Source organism: Apis cerana, linkage group LG6 (genome assembly GCF_029169275.1).
Source record: "Apis cerana isolate GH-2021 linkage group LG6, AcerK_1.0, whole genome shotgun sequence".
NCBI classification, from domain to species: domain Eukaryota; kingdom Metazoa; phylum Arthropoda; class Insecta; order Hymenoptera; family Apidae; genus Apis; species Apis cerana.
Genome location: NC_083857.1, coordinates 9,356,091 through 9,373,850, shown reverse-complemented (window position 1 = coordinate 9,373,850; position 17,760 = coordinate 9,356,091). Strand labels below are relative to the sequence as shown.

The following is a 17,760-nucleotide window of genomic DNA, read 5'->3' as shown; positions in this document are numbered from 1 at the left end:
TTAAGCTCCCTAATGCCCCCTCCCCCCGCGGGTAAAAAGGGCCGAGATACTTTCTTCGTATCGCGTGCAGGGTATAATTAATTCTTCTGCCATTAAAGCGCTATCGCGCCTACCGGCTGTTGGACATACCCGCGAGAGAGGGAGAGAGAAAGGGGAGGAGGAGGAGGGAGAGCGTAATTAAGCATGTAAAGTAATTATCATTTTTTCTGCCGATGTGAGGCAATAATTATAGCTCTTGCGTAATCTGTAAAAAGGGCGGGATAGTAACGATTCACGACAATGTCCGTGAAGAGAGATACGATCGGGATACGCGTCGCTCTATCGAGAATTACACGACGAGACGCTAACATTGTGCATGTTCCGTATGCATCCTGATTACGCGGCAACGGGAGATGGAATCAAAGGGCGTAATCGCGAGTAGCAGCCCGTTTTAACGCTTAATTACCTCTATCGCGTGCGTATTCATTTACTTGCAAACGCGGAATTTAATGGGGGTGAGTTTTGACCGTTTAGATTTACCAAAGCTCTCGAGATACTCTTTCTTTTTTTTTTTTTTCAACAGGTTTTCGCTTTTGTTCTTTTTTATTATTAATCTTCGAGGGTTCTTTGGACTCGAATTTCAACCCTTTCTTGTAAAAAGAAACCTGATACAAATATAATTAAATATATTGTCCCAAACTTTTCGCATCGTCAGTCTCAGCATCGAAAGAGAAAACACGTTCGTCCCAGGTTAAAAATTAACCTTATCGTTTCGATAACCAATCCTCCAAATTCAACCAACTCTCGTATCGACGACAGCAAACGACAACTGGAACAAAAGTTAAAAATTCTCGCATCATCGATCCAATCACCACCGAGATAAAAAAGGAAGACTCTCGTTGTAATTTCTCGAAGAGAGCGGGCCTCTCTTGGAAGGCTCTGTTGGGAGGGGGCACGTGGGCTCGGTCCAAGGCAACGTTTACCTGTCGTCCGAGGTACGAGGCATTGTTCGTCGGTCGCAGTACATCAATTCCGCGGCGAGTATTCGAAGCCGAGCCGCGTCCACTCGCCGGCCCACGCGGCCCTTCCTTCCAAGCGTCCGTCTCTCCCTCGCGAGCGCGAGCTGCAAATGTTTCTCGGCCTGTTATAGATACTTACATAAAGAGGGAATGATGTATGCACCTCGATGGGTAATATAATGTAGGCGGCTAACGAGAAAGGGACCGTGGAGAGAGAGAGGGAAAGAGGGAGGGAACGAGAGAGCGTTTCGTTCCAAAAGGGTGGGTCCGTAAATTCGCGGCCTTGGACTGAATCAGCGCGAGTAACGACGCCCGTCGTTACAGCCGGAAGGCGCGAAAAATCGCGACAATATCCGGGGGAAGGGAATCTCTCGAGAGGTGTCTCTGCGTCGAGGATCGCGGTTGGGGTTGGAAGGAAGGAAGGAAGGAAGGAAGGGATTGGAAAAATTGTGGAGTCGAAGGAGAGAAGGAAAGTGGACGATTCAAGATGTTTTATGCTCGCGCCTATGCATGCGTAACGAGTTGGAGGATCGTAACTTTCCGGTTAAACCGACCTCGAAGCGGTTTAATAATCCGTTTTTTTTCCTTTTTCTCTTTCTTCATGGCTAATTCTGGCTAATTGTATTTTTGGTTTCGTTCTTCTTTGGCTTTTTGAAGTCAGACGAGTCGGAAAGTGTACTTATAGTTTGTTTTTTTTGGAAGAGAAGAGAAGGATGCGAGGAAGAGATAAGAATCGAGAGATGGGAGAATAGCGAGGATCGAAGAATCGTTAACAAGGGGAAATAATTGATTTGACGCAAGATCGATCTTGCTCGAACAAGATATATATTTTCCTCTACTTTTTCCCCCCTTCCTCGTCTCCCCTTTTTCGTTCTATTTCTATTTCGCTTCCACCGATTCGACTTCTTGCAACGTCATGGACTAAGAAACGTTGGCCAGGGACTAATAAACTATCGGGCATTCCGTTAACGTAAACGATCCTCGGGAACGGTGTGTATACGTGTATACTCTATTCCGTAATGGTGGCACGGTTGTGCATTAACATAAGGATACTTTAGAGTCGGCGATTTAATAACCGATCGTATGGTGCCCGGCCGTTCCGTCAATCCAAATGTATCCAATTAGTTAGTCCGGCCAGGTAATGAGTTTTACCTATTGACAGTGGCCGTGGAGCACAGATGCGCGGCCATTAGCAATTCTAAATGGTGTCGTGCGAGAGCCGGTCATTAAGAGCGAACGTAAATAATAATTACACGTTCTGGAGCTAGAAGAACAATCATACAGGGGATGCAGGTATGCGAACTCTTCTTCTTTCTGTTTCCTCTTGCGAAATGTTGGTTAGAAATTCTCTTCGGCGCAACAATACGAATATTTAATCTTACATCTTTCCACGTCAATAAAGAAGCAATTCGATTCTCCATTTTATAGTTCAGTTATAGAAGAAAGGATCTTCTTATATCTCTTCCATTTATTTCACCTTCCAATTTGATTAATTAATTAATTCTTCGGAGAATGAACATTCGATACCTCTTATCGTATATATAATTCTACATCAATAAAGAAACAACTTGATCCTACATTTTATACTTTATATTTACATCGTTACACGAAAAGATTTTTCCGTATCGAGAAATCTGATCGACAAAGTTGCATTACGCGTGTTCCACAAAAGAAAAAAAAACTCATCAATTTATTTCCGAACCGGCCTCTCAATAGTTGTAAGTAAATTATTGCACGAGCACCTTTCCCCGCCTCTTCTCTCCCCGCTTTCCCGTTCCCACCATCCTCCATCCGTTTATTCTTCGTGGCTATCTCTCGACCTGTCTCTTTTCCCCTGTTTGACTCGCGGCGAGAGCGCGAGGCCGCTCCGAGCGCTAAATAAAGTAAAAGTTTAATGGCGCACATCCGTTGTTCCGATAGATATCTTAATGCGACCGGATTTTCAAGTCCCTTGAGATAAGTGCACGCCGATGAAAGCCAACGGCGCGCATGGTCCCCTCCCCTCCTCTCCCCTCTCCTCTCCCCTGCCCTCCTCGATAAACGACGCCACCACGTTTTTTGGCTACAACATCGCTGGCAGAAGCGATGTAGCAGAAGCAGCGAAAGCGCCAACAGGGTTGCGGCGGTTTCGCCTTAATGACCGGCCCATAACAATGTCGATCGACGGAAAGGTTATTAGGCGAGATTCCGCGTCCCGTTTCGAGATTACGCGCCCGATAAAAAGGAGGGAGGGGGAGCTATTCCCTATTCATCGCATTATTTTTTTCGCCGATTCGAAGATACGCATCTGCACCATTGGTCCGCCGTCGAGGGCGAGGGAGAGGAGCAGGAGTCCGCGTGGAAAGGAGGGGCCAACGAACATTCTTGACGTTGTTTCTGCGCTGCTCGATAAGGAAGAAGGGACAAGGGGAGGAAAGCACCGGGATGCGTTTTGGACTCGAGCAATGTAGCGTAAGATACGACCTTGGGCAAGAAGTAGACCGATGAAGTTGCTCCAAGAATTTCGGCGAGAGGATCGAGATATCTCCGACCTGTTTTTTCGCTCTCGAGTTTCGGATTCGAAGCGTAACCGTGGTAATTTTGCGATAATAATAATACTTCACTCGATAAAAAGAAGTGAAATCGATGGGAATTTTCAAACTCATCCATCTTTTTGAAAATTAATTTTTAAAGAAGGAAGGGAAAAAAAGTTTCTTATTCCCTTCAGATGTATAATTATACTATATATTTATGCACGAAATTGAACATGTAAATCACACTTTTTGTAAAAACACTGGCTCGCGCAATTTCCTCTTTCCCCGCTCGACAATCGAATTCGCGTAATTCAAGCATATCCGCTCCATCCTTTAAATGGTCCGTGCAGGGAGGATGATCGGTCGAATGGGTTCTCGCCGGTGAGTGAACGGGTGTTCACGACCCGTGCGTGTACGCGATGAGGAGGAATTAAGGCTCGATTAGTTACTGTTGCGCTGGAAATTAATTGTGCACTGTCCAACGTTAGAACAGTGGGCGTGAACGAGGAAGCGGAGGAAAGCCACTGGTTATTACGAACTCCGGGGCCATAATAACTTGTACCGCTTTCATGAGCCAGCCTCGCCTTTTCCCTCTCGCGCCTGCAACCGCGCCTCTCCTCTCTTTCCCGCGTTCACGTTGCAAATAGAATTAGGCAGCAACGGCTGTGGTGAACAGTGGAGGCTGAATGGAACGGTTTCCACCCGTAATCAGCATCCCCGGGGCAATCCGTTGATAATAACGATCAATTAACCGCTGTTTGCAGTGCCAGAAACTTGCTTGATAACTACAATTTTCTAAATTACGACTTCGTCGAGTAATCGCGATACTGGACTGATCGGGGAAACTGCTTCGAGGAGGATTCTTCTCGTGTTATTGTTTTTTCTCTCTCTTTCTCGGATTTTATCGGGGAGGAGGGTGTTCGGAAACGTTTTAATTATGATTGTTAATAATCGATCGAGAAGATTTCCTCGACTCGATTCTCCTCGATCAGTGGAGAGTTATTTTTTGGGTGTTTTCTTCTTTGGAATTTCTCTGGATGCAATAAATATGATGATGTAGAAAGTGTAGCTCGTTTAATGAAAAAAAGAAAAGAAAAAGAAAATCGAGATATAATAAAGAATATTGCAAATGGATGGAATGGAAGTATTTCGAGACACGTATGCATACGAGATATCAACGCGAATCCGGTTTCTGTACAAAAGGTGTTTATAAAAATTATAATAATTACGAGTTATAAGTTTCATTTCGTTTAAATTTATAATTTGAAGAAAAACGGTGGAAAGAGATTGAAAATCGTTATCGTTAGATCACGAAGATCGATCGAATACTTTAAGGATCGAGTAACATTTACGGATAATTATCGGTTTATCTCCCTCTCGAAGTATCAGTATCCTCTCTAATCCTTCCCCGACCACTTCCAATCATCCACTTTCAATCCTCCCCTCCCGAATGCAACACGAGAATCGCAACCGATTACATCGCAGTTTCATTGTCCTCTCCAGGAACACGATCAGGGATCGCGAAGGTGTAAGCCGAGCCTCGAACGAAGAAACGGCGAAATCTCTTTGGATGGACAGTTCGAAGACAGGGTGGACAGTTTAAAGAAATTCACGACTATCTTGGCGACGAGAAACAAAGAGATTTAAGGTATAAATAAATAAAAGAATATTTCTCTCTCTTATTGGAGTTTCATTTAATACGGGTTATCCTCGTTAATTTTAATTCCCCTGTTGGAATAACAGGAATATTCAGCTCATTTTTCCAATTAATAAAATACATTAGCCTATTATTCATATTTACAGGAAAGTTAAGAAACAAACTAGTAATTCTCAAACTATTTCTTGTAATATTTTTCTATCTTGGCCTTTATGTACATTGGAAAAGAAAAGAAGGACTCGTTATCACAGTTTCAATTCGTCCGAGAGAAATTTTAAAAATTCCTCCGCCATAACAAACGTAAAAGAAATAATAAGAATCGAACTAGGATGAACGAAGGAAATTCCGTCGCGCCGTAAATATTGCAGCGAAAGTGTAAAAAAAGGAAAAAAAAAATATCCACCAATTTTGCCACCAACGACACACCTTACACGGAAGGATCGGGATATATACTTCGGCAGGTGAGTTATATTCGTTAGCTGGAACTGCTGGAGGAAGCAAGGAAAGCACAGGGGAGGGAGAAGCCGAGAAGGTATATCCCAAGCTTTATTCCAGTTTAAACGGTCCGTCAAAGTCACCATTACCATTCCGGTTCGCGCGAACCATTTATTTACGCGGTGCCGGGACGCGCCGCTTATTTATAGCCGTCAATTAATTATCGCTGAATAATGAGCGTGCACAACCGCGGAATACATTAGCCGAATCGCCATTCTTACCGGCGTTTACCCGCGCGGGGAGGGGGGCGACCGATCCCTCTCCCTTCCTCTCCTCTCCCCTTCCAGCCGATGCATCGCCTCGCCTCCTCCGTCTCTCTTCGTTTCTTTGTCCGTCGTTAGGCGGCACCGCTCCTTCCACGAAGGACCTCGCTTCGATTTGTTCGGAACGAGCTTTCCTGTCCATGCGTGGTTCATTGTTCGTGTCCCTGAACGACACGGCACGACCGCGGTCTTCGTTGTACGCTCCCTGTTAAGCTGAAATAGGATCCGGTTCAGGTGTTGTCCTTTATGGCCGAGGACGAAAAAACGAAGCGAGCCCGAACGTCGGATTCTCTTTCTTCCTTTAAGCATTCGTTATTGTGTCTCGCGTAGATTAATTTGTCTTTCAACGGAGATGGGATTCATATTCGGCCAAGGAGAAGGGGGAAGAGGAGGAGGGGGAGGAGTTTCGCTTCCTGGAGGGAGGGGATCGTTTTGTTCGTTTCTTGTTCACGATTTTAGATTGGATTAGATATCTAATCTCCTCGCGTTTTATTGATTTCGAATTGATTTTTCTTAAAAGAGGTAAATTCGAAAGGAATCGCAATTGCTCGAAAATTTCATCGGTTTCATCGCCGCGAACGATAAAATTACCAAAGGCGAAAGTCAATAGACGCGTACATTGTGTACAGTGAGATAAGGAGGGGGGGAAAAAGAAGAAACAACGACGCGCGAACGAGCTCTCTTTCACGGTTGGAGGGAGGGATTTTAAAGTCGTGGATCCGAGGGAACGGAGGGGAATTGACATTCCCTGGGAATAGCTACTCATCGATTACGCGGTGTACAGTGTTGAGCGCGGATCGCGAGTATATATGGGATGCGGTCGAATAATAATAAACGGGGATAAATAGCTAACGAAGGACGCGAATGGTTGCATGGCTATTGCCCATTCATATAGGCCGGGCCGTCTGGCCATCGGCTCGCCTTTCTCTCTCTCTTTCTCTCTCTCTCTCTCCTCTTTCCTTGCCGCGAGCAGGCCAGGGGGGTGCGCTCTCTGGCAAACTGCGCTTGTCCACCAGGGACAATAAATGACATTGGACCCGTGGTTCTCGCGACGATACGACGGCACGACCGCCAGTTCCTCTACCCGGTTTCTCTGCCTTTCTCTGCCTCCGATCCTCCGTCTCTCTCGCTCCTCCTTCCTCATCCTCATCCTCACCCTCCTCGCCCTCTTCTTCTTCCTTCGGCCGGGGAGAGCGTAGGCAGGTTGGCATACGAGTCGCGGTCAACTCGCCAGCTCCTCTCTCTGCTCTAATGAGCTTGCTATTATTTGCTTTATTGAATGCAATTAGAGCTTACTCCGTGTCCCTGCCCGCCCTCCCCCTTCCGCCTCGCCCCTTTCGAGCACGACTCCCTTCGTCCTCCTCCTCCTCCTCGTCCTCTTCGTCTTCTCGCGGCGAGGCGGTTTCGAGAGGCACAACACCAACGTTTCCCTTTCTCGTTGCGTGTCGGTGGTGGTGGTGGATAAACGTGTCTCTCTATAGAAAGCGGGAGACGCGCTTATATATATACGTACGAGGTGTGCGCGTATGGAGAGGGAGGACGATGGACACGATGCGATCGCCGTGAGGATGGCGAGGCATAGCAATCAGCCGCAGACATGCATCTGCGAGCACTACTGTGTAATTTCTAGAACAAAAAGCTCGCCGTAATTGTGTTCATTATCTTGAGGCCTCCTCCCATGGAACAAAGGGGTCGCCAGGGGGGAAGGACCAGTGGCGCCGCGAGCGGAAAAGTCTCGGATCGGTGTCCCGCGAAACTTTGGCCGGGGTGCAATTACACGTAAAGCTTCCCTATCACGAAATTTCCAGGCTTCGAATCTTCTCTCTGCGATAATTTCGACGGCCATTTATTCCATTCCTGTTTAACAGCGTCTTAGTCTTTTTTCCCTTTTTTCGAAAATTATTGTATCGTTTAATAATCGCAAGAATTATTGGATGGGAACAAACGTAGGTTATATTTTTAGTAACTGTTGTTGCTTGTGCATCCTGCTCAACTACACATCGAGTATTTATTTTAGCTCGTATATCGAATTCACTTCCCAAGAAGCTTCTCCCTTTTCGAAATTTGATCGAAGTGGAAATTGACTTATATCTATACAAAAATACACCGAATAGTGAAAGAAGTGTATCTTTCGAATAATATATTTCTTGCCAGGTGAAACGGTACTACCACATCAGATCGTCCGAGTGGATCAAAACCGAAGAAGAGAGAGAATTATCCCTTCTCCTTAGAAGCGCGCTTTACCGAATGCGATTAACCCTCCCGCAATCAGTTGGCCATTAACTCGAACAGTGTTTGAATATCTTTCGGCCGAGCGATAAAACTCTTTCTTTCCTCCGCTTTACGAGGTACAACAGGTCTGAAAATTGCCGTTCTCCGGATCCCGCGTATCCGTGTAAATCGTCCAACGGGGCGCGATATCATTTTTTGGGACAGGACGAGGGCGGGGGACGAGAAATTCGGGGATAAAATTGCTCGAAGGTCGAGCGTGTCCCGTTTAAAAACGAATCGCCCTGGCATTATCCTAAGTGAGTTTTAATGGCTCGAATCAGAGCGTGGCACCGTGTCCGCGAGGAATACACGAAGAAACTTGGCTGGAAATTCGGTTAATCGCACGGTTGTCCACCTTTAACGAGAAAAGAGAGAGAGAGAAGGGGGGGGAAGGGAATAAACTGGTCCGGAACGACACGACTCGCGCACGCGAGAACGCGTAATTGCACGCTGCTGTTCCGCGTGTAATTGAAGTTTCTGGAAAAGAGGGGGGAGGGGGTATTACATTGTGCCCCGGAACGCGACATCTCCAACCCGTGACGCAAGTAAACGCTCGCGCGCGTGTAATTGCACGTTGCCAACCCGGCCGAAGATTATAAGCTCAACTAGGTGGACGAATGCAGCTGGGAATCGAGAGATTACGGTTAATGGAGGGCGTTAAATGTTATTCAAACTAGCCGTTGCTTTGAACTTGGCGTCTAATAATTATTCTTCTTTTCTGTGAATTAGGATATTTCTTTTCGTATTCCGTCTGATATAATACCGTGAAACTTTCCATTCTTTCCATTACGTTCGAAACGTAAACCACGTCTCTAAATACTCCATCGTTTTATTTATCTCTCAATTATCTCGAACCGTGCACGAAAACGTTTCTACGTTATCTCGACCCCTTATATACGTTTTCCAACACGCTCGAAACATCGATGCAATGCGAAACACGGTTGCAATCTATGCAATCGTGCGGGTCTACAATCGCGAGCAAAAGAGATCGCGAGACGAGCATGGAGGAAAGCGAGGGAGAAAGAGAAAGAGCGTAGAAGCACAGGGGTCTCGAGGTGGTGTAATCTACGCTTGCGAGTAGGTAGGATGGGCAGTGGATACACCGGCTACGTATAAGTATAATGACTGGCACTTCTATGCATTATCATACCGCTGGGGCTGGCCCTACTGGTGGTGGCTGGCCGGTCTGTGCGGTGGCTGGGATCAGCCGTGGCCGGGGAGATGAATAATTTCAGGACGGGCACGCAATTACGTGCGCGTACGTCTCGCGTACCAAGTAGCCAGTCGACGGGCCACGCACGCATACGCACACGTGGCAAAGGAGCCACGGACACCGTAACCCATCCCCCGGCCCGCTCCACAATCTTGGTATCATTTATATTTCACTGCGGGCAATTATTTCGGGCCCCGACCGTGCCCATCGGGTGTCCGATAAGTTCGAAACCATCGAGAACCACCGGCTCTCCCTTGATTCCGCAACAAGGATCTGATAAACCGACGCGTCCCTCGCGAGACGCGTGTGAACCCCGTGGATCCACGCGATTTCTTCGTTTTTTCCCCACTCTCTTGCTATATTTTCCTTTGTCGTTTCGTCAAATCTCGTTTCGCGAGTCGAGATTTCTGGACTTATTCGCTTATTGTTCTCGAAATGATCCTCTTCGAAAAGATTCAGGGTATCGTGAATGTGTCGTTTGTCAGACGCGTGTGAACCCCGTGGATCGAATAGATTAGTAGATTTTCATCCATGATGAAAAAAGAAATGAGGAGCCATTATCATGGATGAAATTATTATTATTAAACAATTGGCACGAAACGTCGGCAGAGATGGCAAGTAATAAGTACGATACTCTTCCTCGAGTGAATAACGAGCACCTTAACTTTGCCTTAAAATTCGTCACGAGCGACCGGTTGATGATTCGTCGCCGTAAATCACCCTTTATTGCCGAGCATTTATCAACGAATTCGGGTAAAATAAACGCGGACGGGTGGCGAAATCTTATTTCTGTAACGGAAGAACGCCTCCGAAACTAATTGAAACGAGCAAAAGCGGAGGGGGGATGGTCGCGAGGCAACCACGTATTCGCAAACATATTGCATAATCGGTAATAACTCCGCCCCTCCCTCCCCCTGCCCCGATCGGCTCGCCTTACCGTATCGGGACATTAATTATCGCGCCGTGACATTTCGCCCGATCTTCTAATAACAGGCGTCCACAGGCGGACGACACGCTTATAAGCCCGACCAATTCACAACGTGCACGCTTATTCCCACAGCCTAATTTTACACGTGTGAACGCCCTCCACCACGAATTGCAGACCTACATGCCTGCACCTACCCACGGTATCGAGGCCCTGCAAATCTCTCTCCCTCTCTCTCTGCCCGTCTCTCTCTTTCTCTACGCCGAGTTGGCGCTTCTATAATTTATACGCGTGTGTCCGCGCGCACGGGCAATAGTTAAAGCCTGTTAATTTCCGGCAGTGAAGTTATATCCGGTGCTAAAGTCCAATGCAATTAAACGTTAGATGGCGGCGCGCGCCGGCCTCGCTCCAAGCGACACATCCACTCGGCTATAACGAGGACACTTTGAATCGCGAAACGGGAGGGTGCGCGCGGTTCCAAAGGGAGAAGAAGGTCGAGGAGGAGGAGGAGGAGGAGGAGGATGGTTTTCACGGTTGCTCTCGCTTTGGTAACTCTATGTATCATAGCTATGCTCGATCGTCTCGAGGATTTTCTTCATTATAAGTTTGAGAACGCGGCGACGTAGACTTTCCAGTCCCGGGAAACGCGAGCTCTCGAGTGGTTGCGCTTCAATTTTCCCTTCGCGCCGAAGCAAAAAGGCGATGCGACCACTTACCGGCATGTCTTTCGACGAATGATGGCCGGAATCGAACACGCGCCAACTGCCCTCGGGGACATCCAAGGAGCGATTGCACGGCCTGCTGATGAGACGTTCGAAGGGATCGTTGCCTTTTTCCTGGACCAATTCTTGTTTCGTTTCGTTCGTTTTCGGAATAGACGTGAACTTCAAACACTTTCTCTTTCAAGAGATGGTGAGATGATAATACGGAAAATCGTTTTTTGAATCGGTGCGAATCTTATAAACTTACGAATTTGGCACAAACTTTCCCTTCTTCTCTTATTTCAAGCTCTCAATTTTTGTTTTTTGTTTCGTTAAATGTCCATTTCGAGAGCAAAAGCAACCATCTAAGAAAGTTTCTTACACACGAACGAAGAGTTTATCCGCACTGATTCGCGCAAATTTAAAATACAATAACGATAACAAATATTCTTCCATCGAGTCTCACTTTTCAATCGTCCATCCCGAGTCACGAGAAGCATCACAGCACAGATAACACCTAATCGTCGATATATCGCGCGATCTGTCTGACACTTACCGTCCTCTCTCCCTAACTGTCGCATCGAACAATGTCGCCGGATTATTACACCGGGCGACCACGTCACCCTGTTCTCGCTCGTTGTATCCGATCTCGCAGAGGATACGTATATAATATATATATATATATATACATATATATATAAAATATATACGTATATATATTTTATATATATATACGTATTATAATAATGTGGGCCACAATGGTTTCGCGTCATATCCTGGCTCTGTCCCCAGCACGGCCATCAATTAGATCAGCGCACCCCAACCTGGATCGTTCAGATATCACTCACACCCACCCGCCACGATTCATTCTCTTCTCTCTCTCCACCTAATTCGACAACACGCCTTCACCGTCTCATTTTCTCGAACCACTGTTTCTTTCTTACACTTTCCCTCCTCGCCTCTCGGCCCTCGTCCGTCTTTCCTTCGCGTTTCCGTTCAAGTAGCGTGCAATAGAGCTATTACGGCCAGACAACCGAGAAACTCAATTTAAATTACGACTCCTTGCCGTTGTTACGACCGTTATTATAACGTTAGCGTTTCACGGCGATTCCTCTGTTCACGTGCGTGTAACAACGATCACTTCGTCGATGTATCTGGGAGTGTACCGGCAGAAAGAATCCATTCGAAGGATCCTCGATTCCTCTTTCTCTCGTCTTTTCGATCCAATATATATATATATATATGAGGAAATGAAAATTTGTAACGTTTCTTTTCTGGTTGGAGCAAATTGGAACTGGATAGGAATTTCTCGAAAGTGAATATACTCGAAATATATATTTTTTTTAACCGGATTGTATAGTCAATATAATAGAAGGATATTTTTATTAATTTATATATAGCGTTTGTCGATTAACTGGATGGATAATGAGAATAATAAGAAAGATGTGAAATTCGATTCGAATGGAAGATAAGGAGCAAGGGTTTTTATAATATCGATGTAATCTGTATATGAAAATAAATATAACAAACGGACGAGGAAATTAACACGTTTATACACTCATTGAGAATGATCCATTCTTTGGACGGAAACATGTTGGAAAGATCGTCCTTAATGGCCTAAGAAGATTCGTTTCGCGTGACGCCTGTGGATTGTCGTAATAGCGTATGCAAATTTATGATGATACATTCGCGATAATAGTATGAATTAGCCAGGCGACGGGAACGTTCGGCGTATTCCGTGAAATTTAGCGCGTAATCTCAAGGTTAATTTAATGATCGTTCGCGCAACGGGGAGGGCAAGCGGAGAGGATATGCAGAATTTGTTTTAGAGACTTATGAGAAGCTATAATAACGTTGAATGGGCTATTCCGGGCAACCTTATAGCTGACGGTATTTTATGCTTCTTTGTTACCGCTAATTTTACAAAAACTGAAAATATTAAACGAGTAGTTATTTATTTTATGATTTTTATACATAAATTTGTGAAGTGTAAACTGTTGAATATTACCGTTGGTTATATCACTATTAATTTATTTCGATTAGGTATAACAATTATATTTATTACTTTTTGACGTATTATCCGAACACGCAAAATGTTTGCGTGTTTCCAGTGTTATTAGTAATTAAAATTTATTTTTTTTCATTTTTTCCAAGTTTATAGCAGTAGTTATATTATAATATGTCATGTCAAATTATGTGAGAAAATCACAGTAAAGAATTTTATTAGTAATTAAACAAGATTTATGACTCTTTATCTTTTCGTTTATAAGAGTATTTATGACAAATTATGTCCCAAGTTGTATTAAGTATTTACGAGAATTTACATCGATATAGGCTATATTTTAATGTCACATTAAGAAAATTCGATAAAAAACTTGAGAATATATTCACCTCCAAAAAATTGAAAACCAAGATTTATAATCGGTTGAAAATTATATTAAAATATGCACGTATAATAATCACACTGGACAGTTTTTTTTTCTTTTTTCTTTTCGTTAAATTGTACATTTCGCGTACGAATCCGCATATGCATAATTTCATGCGTCAATCATCGTGTATCAAATCGCTTAAACCAATTACGATTAAACCAATATCGTATCCTTAAATCGAGTCTAGGGAATATCTAGGGAATAAAGAAAAAAACACAAGATCACAGATCTACCTTCGAATTAATATTTCCATTGCGAACGAAATCGTTCACATCACGTGAGCAATCTGAGTTTTAAAAATCAACGCATTGTTACTCCATCGTTACACTATGTAACATATTGAGAGTCACGACAAAAATTCAAATATCACATATACACATCTCGTCAAAAGCGACATCTCAAGCGGAATCGATCTGTCTATCGAACAAAACTGATTTCTTTCGAAAATTGATCATCACGCAATATAAATTAATTCATTCCATTCTCAATAATATATTTTTCATAAATATCCGTATCCGTCGCATCGATAACCCCCGCAAAACGCTTATTATTATTAGCCAAGATAAATCCAAGCAATTTGGTTTTTAAAAATCGCCACGAACGCGAAAGAATCCTCCAATTATCGCGCACAATTAACAATTAATTACCCGGCGCGATTATTCCCCTGCCTCGTTGCAAATTAAAAGTATATCCAACTCCTATTTATCACCATCTGATATCACGATTCTGCTTTTACACAATTAGCCGGCATCCGTCGATAGAGACGTAACAACAACAACAACAACAACAACAACAATAATAATACATTTCCACTGCACGCTCTCTCTCTCTTTTTCCTCTCTCTCTATCGTAATTAGCGCGCGTTCAATAGCGGTCAAACGGAAGCAACCGATCACCTCTCGTCTACCGAATGCATCGAATTGTTTCTCCCTTTTCCCTCCCTCTTCTCACCCTTCTTCTCCCTTTCGAGCAACCTCGATGTCCGAGATGTCTGCAAGCGGGGGCGGAGTGGTCGGGGAACGGGAAGGAAATGAAAAAGACGAGGGGGAGGAGGAAAAAGCATCCGACGACGCCAATAAGCGTACACGCGCGGGTGCAAAGGGGAGAGCGCGAGAAGAGAGGAGGAGGAAGGGGAAAAGAAGAAGAAGATAGTTACGCGGAAGGGGAAGGGGGAGGGAGAGGGGGAAGGAGGAGGAGAAGAATAAGAAGACGCGAGGAGATTGACCCTCTGCCCCTCTGCTCGCCCGTGCACGCGGCGAACACGCAGCACGCGACCGGTTTTCTTTCACCCCGATGCGATGCTAAACGAAGTTTTATCCGGCGGCCGCAAATCGTCCGCTTTGCGTCCAGAGGCTCACTTTTTGGCGAGAGTCCTTCCTGCTGGACTAATCGACTAACTAAGATTAACTAAGATTGGTGGGGGAGAAGGATATGTAGGAAAAGAATAATGGATTGGAGGGTAAAGAAGAATTTGCATTGGATATATTTCGAGGATCGTTGAATACATCATTCTTGCCAAGGGAATGGAACTTAAAGCTGTTCAAAGAAGAAGAGAGAGGAAGAAGTGGACAATAGAGCAACCGAATAATACCGTTGACTGTCGGAATAACGAGAGCGAGAGAGAGAGAGAAGGAGAGAGGCCGGTTATATGGAATTCACGACACGTAAGCATCGCCTCGTGTAATTTACTTTATTCAGCTTGACGGGCGCGCATGGCAATTAACGCAGCCCTCGTGAAAAGAAACGCGCAAGGTGTTTCGAAATTGTAGACCGCGCGCAATATAAATGGGGCCTGATACCGTAAACGCCGCCATCCACTTGCCTCGGTTGCATATTGTTTGATCCCTCGATCGATCGTTAAGGATCGGCCATGTATTCTCCCGCCTTCTTCGTTGTTTATCGATTCGTCGAACTTCGATCATCGAATCTCAGTCGTCAAACTACCGTAACCTTCGATAATCGGTAATTTGTATCCTGCCGCGTGTGATTTTCTTACAGGCAGTAAAAATTACGAATATATATATATATATATATATGCCCCTATGACAGAATAAATTTATTATTATATTCGTTATTTTTTTTTTACGATTTACAAAGGCGTTAAGTAAAATTTCGATTAAAATTTTCATATTAAGATAAAATAAAATTTCTCAGCAACTTGTAATTTCAAATTGGCGATCAATATTTGTTCACCTTGTGCAAAACTTTTTCAAAGATTGCACAATCGAAACGAGATCCAATAACTAAATTTTCCGTAATCTTGATGAATGAAGAGACGAGACAAATGGAATACAATGGGAGGTGAAATCTCTCTGCACTTTTCCTCGGATGAACGCGCGCTTAGAATGCGGATGACGTGCCGTTCTAAAAGCCTGTGTCGGACAATGGGCACGAGGCGCGTGAGAACGAAAAAAGGCGGCGAGGAGATAAGGATGAGTTGCGTGTCACCCCACGGAGGAGCGCCTAAGTGGTGTCTAAAAATGTTCCTCGTTCAACGGGACAATGAGCGGACAATGGCGCGGCCGGTATTACAATCTGGGATTTCGAGCTACCGAGCATTTAGCTTTGCAAGCTCATCGTGAATCGGAAAAACTACTCTCTCGAGTGTACGTGGGAACGAGCCACCTTTGCCTCGGGATTATCTTCTCGATGCTTTTAACCTCGTCGAAAATTCGACGAGATCGAAAGAGAGTAAATACAATTATTCGATAATAACGTGAACCTGTTAAAACGTATCATTCTTCCGAAACGTATGACTTATCAGACTTATCGAGGTCGTATGTATTCATGTGTGCAAAAATATTTATTCAATGATTGTATATATTTATTCATACTATCTTTGTGATAGAGGAATTTAAAGAGAATTTAAATTCGCGATATTTTTTTTTTTTATTCTTAAAGTTTCAAGTGAGTTTAATTTTAAAAGAATCGAGGCGATATGTTTACTTCGTAAAAGAATATCGTTCTTTTGAACTAATTTTGTGACAACGGAGGTGTGATCCGTATGTGTATTGCTATATCATTAAAGCCAATAATCGTTACGGAATACGCAAGTGCCGCTGTGTTTACGTATGCCGTGTCATATTTCTTTTCGAAATGGCAACGTTATCTTGAGATTCTACAATGATGGTTCAGAATATTAAGGGACGATCGAAATGAAAGACTTGTCGGGAAAGTTGAAAAGGATCGGTACATCGATTATAAATTAAAGGCATTCGAGCGTGTTCGATCGGCGAGCGTATCGTGTGACATTTTCGTGCCATTCATCTTTATGAATCGGCGAAATTTTAGGTAATTTTTTGGTTAAATATTACGGATTCTATTAGTTCTTTAAAAAAAAAAATATATATATATATATATACGCATCGTTGCAATCATTCTTTGCCTCGTCAGAAGAAAATCGTTTCCAATCATCTGTAGTTCTTAGTTACCTTATATCATTATATATTGTATATTAATTCGCGTCTCGTTGTTCATTGTCGTGAATATCTCGACAATCTTGTTGATCGATCGAAAACCGATGTTGCACGCCATGCAAATGACACGGCCGCTATCAGTTTTATTGCCGAGCGAATATTTATAAAAATTCTAACTTTATAAATGACAGAAACATCTATATTACGAAAGAGATAAAAACTTTGCTTAATGCAAAACAAATTTGATTGATGAAAATTGAAATTGAACGCTAAAAAAAAATTTTAAATACGCAACCTTGAAAAAAGCCTTCCATCCATCCAGGAAAAAGAAGAAATTTTCTTCCTTTCGAAAAATTTCTCTCGAAACGAATCGAGCAGGGAACACTAGCGCCGTCACGCACGTAACTAACCTAGTGTTGTTAATCGTCCTCTTTACTCCGCGCTCCCATTTACTTAACGTTCGCAACGAGACAATTTTCAATTGACGTGCAATCTCGACGTGCAATGGGGGAAGCCATCCCGTGACCGTTCTGCGAAACCGTGCAGAATTTACGAGGAGACGCGAGAGCGTTCAAAGAAGAAACGTTGCATCCGATCGACAATGGCGACCGACGTTGAAAAGAGCAAAGAGTTTGCGCAGGATCGAACCGACGGAGGAGAGGAAGGGGACAGGGGGAGAGGAGGGGGAGAGAAGCCTCGTAATCGCGATTAATTTTATCAAAGTGAATCGCGGCCGCTGTAGTAAATACATCCGAAGGCGAAATTGCCGCGCTTAGTACTAATTACCGACTTCCACTTAAAGTGATTAACGCAGGAATTATAAGATACGATGCCTTCTGTCCATCTCTAGATAGTGTCGATTTCCAATTAGCCGTAATA

The 17,760-nt window shown here is 44.1% G+C and overlaps 1 long non-coding RNA gene across 3 annotated transcripts in view; it reads left to right on the top strand.

Annotated features, from left to right (window-relative positions):
• LOC107993812 (uncharacterized) overlaps nucleotides 1–17,760 on the top strand; it is a 112,927-nt gene that overhangs the window by 91,054 nt on the left and 4,113 nt on the right. For all 3 annotated transcript variants that reach the window (XR_009830180.1, XR_009830182.1, XR_009830181.1), the window contains exons 4-5: nucleotides 5,015–5,159; nucleotides 5,315–5,629. This is a non-coding gene — a long non-coding RNA (uncharacterized LOC107993812). The remainder of the gene's footprint in view (nucleotides 1–5,014; nucleotides 5,160–5,314; nucleotides 5,630–17,760) is intronic.